At 39.3% G+C, this 3,598-nt stretch overlaps 1 long non-coding RNA gene across 2 annotated transcripts; it reads right to left on the reverse strand.

Annotated features, from left to right (window-relative positions):
- Positions 1–593: 593 nt before the first annotated feature.
- Positions 594–3,364, reverse strand: LOC127299524 (uncharacterized). 2 transcript variants are annotated; one of them, XR_011744854.1, is made up of 2 exons: positions 1,974–3,364; positions 594–1,351 (listed from the first exon to the last, which is right to left on the reverse strand). It is a non-coding gene; the product is annotated as an uncharacterized lncRNA (long non-coding RNA). The 2 variants fall into 2 exon arrangements; XR_011744853.1 differs by having other exon boundaries at positions 594–1,901.
- Positions 3,365–3,598: the final 234 nt, after the last annotated feature.

A 3,598-nucleotide genomic window follows, 5' to 3' on the forward strand; every position in this document is an offset into this window, starting at 1 on the left:
GATGAATTAAAAGGCAGTACCCCACATGATTACTATAATTTGTTTAAGAAAATTAATAATAAAATTACCCCACATGATTACTATAATTTGTTTAAGAAATATATCTTGCTCTACCAAGTCCGAGCACGGTCTGCCTCTTATAGTCTAAAATGATTCTATCATATTAGAAATATTGAAGAAAAGAAATATGAGATGCTTCACATTGACACAAGCATATGCTAGAAAAACAGAGGGGTCCTCGGCATGCCCCAACGCTATCCTTGGATTTTAATTCAGCAACTTTGCATTTTCTCGAGCGGGAAAAAGTTGCGGTCTAGCGCCTGATGTATGATGCCATGATGGCTTCAGATAGAATCTGTCATGAAAACACGTAAGTCTTAGAATACACATTGTCTTGCTGGTGGGCCTGATGTGTTTCATGGATCTGTTTATTTATCAGCCTGCAATCTGCAGTATGTTACGCTAGCTTATCTCTTGTTAATGTACCATGAAAATACAGAAATATATATGTTGTTGTTTCCTTTTGTTAAGTTTTTATGTCAAGTTGCAACATGGAGTCTCATGAAATCGTTAGATCTCAGCTTGATAACAAATCAATTTAAGAATTTCATAGTGGACGAAATTAAAGCGATGTCGGTAATCAACAAAGTGAGATCATGTAGTCACCTGCTCCCAAACTTCCAGGCTTCAACATTGGCCCCGGACATCTGAAATGTATGCGGCCGGTGGTCATTAGGATAACACAAGCACGTCATTTGGATAGTCCGAAGGGTGCTTCTTTATGCTATCCAACAGCGACACTGCTGCTCACGAAGGTTGGCATTTGATCATAAACACCTATAAACGCTTCACGAACCCTTGTTTTGGAATCCTCACGTCCACCTGAATGGCTTGTTGAATCTGCACAGAATGAACTGATAATTTAAACAGTCGTATATGACAATGCATTACACGGACTAACATTCATATGACGGCTATATTACCTCATGTCTCACATTGTTCCTAAGTAAACTCTCTTCAGTATAGCCCCACCAGCCATTCCATGAACCATTTCTGTGAACCTGGAGATTGGGATCCCTCGTTCGTCAAAGCTTGATCTCATCAGCCGGCCTATACTTGGTTGACTTGTTGGATGTCGAGTGATGGTCAATCACATCGCCTGCAGGTTTTCAACTCAGTATTCTAAGCAAACTTGTATCCCTAAATTTGTTAGAACATTTCTTACCTTGATCAAAATAATCCTTTCCTTCAGTTATAGCCATTTCCCAGGCTATGTGATTTGCTCTGTACAAAACAACTGTATCTACCGCGATACTACAGATTCCATACACCTGCCCACATGCATCCTCACCTTGAAAGAGTGTCATTCCAATATCATAGTTTAATGCAGATCATCTTCTATGATAATTCAGACTGCAGCTTTGATCTTCTTTGGAGTATATGATGCATGAAAAACGATGGAAAGATGCACAGCATATGCTAGTCCCATGAACTTCCGTTAGTTTCATGCATATTTCTGAAACTTGGGGTTCTTCTTTACAATATTAACCGGTTTGCTAAGTGATAAACACAGCATATGCTAGTCCCATATAGATAATCAAAATATGTGAAACCAATTCGAAAATGCTCCAGCTTTGCTGAATACTAATACTCCTAAACACTATCACTTGACTCCACACAAGAAAATGCAGTACAACATACTGAATGACACAAGACTGTAATGTATGTGTGAACAAACTATAGAGCAAAATGAACCGATGAGATTTAATTTAAGATCCAAGTAAGTAATGTCTCTAGATAGGATAATAGATACAACTTTCATAACGAGAACCATCACAAGAATCGTCAGTAACTACTGCTCTAGCACAAGATGTAACGATTTTAGAAGAAATGCATATGCGCTGCAATGACCAAGATCAATTTCAGCATAGGATAGACAATGAGCAACAAAATATTTTTTTAAGGCCAGCTACCTTGGGCGTTTGGGAGGTCCTGGAGTCAGTGGAGATGCATGTCTGCCAGAGCGGTCCCCTTGCCATGCCTTCTGCCAGAGCAAGTCGACGATGTCGAAATTCGAATCCTTGTGCAGTGATCCTTGGAATATATTATTAATCAATTTTTGTGGTAAAAGGATCATGCTAATAATATATTCCAAAACTCAATAAACTTTCACCCTTGCTAGTTTTAACATTAAGGAAAATGAGGTTTAATTTAATTCGTCTCTTCACTACTGAACGCCCACTTTCTGCTAGCCTTGATTGCTACCATCCACAGATTTTCAATGAATTTTGAAATCTTGGTGGGAAATACTCACGCCCAATCATCGTGATCGTTACAAAAATCACATCATCAGAAGCAGAAAACCAAATTAATTCTCTTCATAGAATCAAAGAAAAACTTCAGGTTACTGCATATGGGTTCAGTGAGCTCTTTCATTGGCGGTCTTGCTAGATTCCACATCCTGAAAAAGGATACTGAAGTAACGTTGAACTTGAACAAAGTTGCAAATTTCGGTTACAAGAAAACATGGTCTTATACTGAACTTTAATGAAGAACTTAATGTTTTTTCAGTTAACCTTAATGCGGCACACCATCGTGACCATGCTCATTGCTCTAGTAGCAAAGTGAGAAGGGAATAATGAACCGAGCTTTAATCACCTGTATTTAGCAATACGGCAGTTGTTGGACACATCAGTTTCTAATCACCTTGGTTTTGCATGCTTGTAATATCCTGAAATGGAGTGTAGGCTGCAGGCTCAGAATGTGCTGTTGGAAGATGTGACATTTAACTTGGTCAAGTTCTGTGATGGAGAACCACCGCCTCCATGAAAAATGTAATATGCATAACTCAATTCTACATATTTACTCTTATACATAATAGCAAAGCAAAGACCATACAGTGCTCAGGAAATTCAGTCTGAAGCAAGACTCAAATATTAAACCGAGATATTGTATATCTAAGTAATTAAAGTGAGGCTCGAATATTAAGCTAAAACTATGCCGTGCACAGGTAATTCACGTAAATGCCTGATCAGATATTGCATTGCCAGAAATATTCATTCCCCTTATGTCTGGTACTTTAGCATAATCGCTGAAGTGTACCATCAGTTATATAATCTGTCATTGAAATGCACATGTATGACAGAAAAAGTAAAATATCACGATTAAATGCAGATTTTAGAATTCTTCTAAAATAGAAAATCTAAACATCAAACATTAATATGGCTTGTTTTCATAGCATGAACTTACACAATCAATCGAGAACATTCATATGGCTTCTTTTCATAGCATAAACTGGCACAAGTATTCATATTGCTTCTTTTAATCGTTTGTTTAGGTAAACTGGCACAAGTAGAGAGAAATAAGAACCTGCAATAATAGATTAATAGTTGAAGACCGATGGAGATACGAAGTGGGGCCACGAGGGCCCGTACCCATAGGGCGGCGCGGCCAGCATGGGGCCCGCGCCGGCCTATGGTGTGGGCCCCTCGCGCCGCCTCCAACCCTACCCTTCCGCCTACTTATAGCCTTCGTCGCGAAAACCCCTGTACCGAGAGCCACGATACGGAAAACCTTCCAGAGACGCCGCCGCCGCCAA

Source organism: Lolium perenne, chromosome 5 (assembly GCF_019359855.2).
Source record: "Lolium perenne isolate Kyuss_39 chromosome 5, Kyuss_2.0, whole genome shotgun sequence".
In the NCBI taxonomy this organism is placed as follows: Eukaryota; Viridiplantae; Streptophyta; class Magnoliopsida; order Poales; family Poaceae; genus Lolium; species Lolium perenne.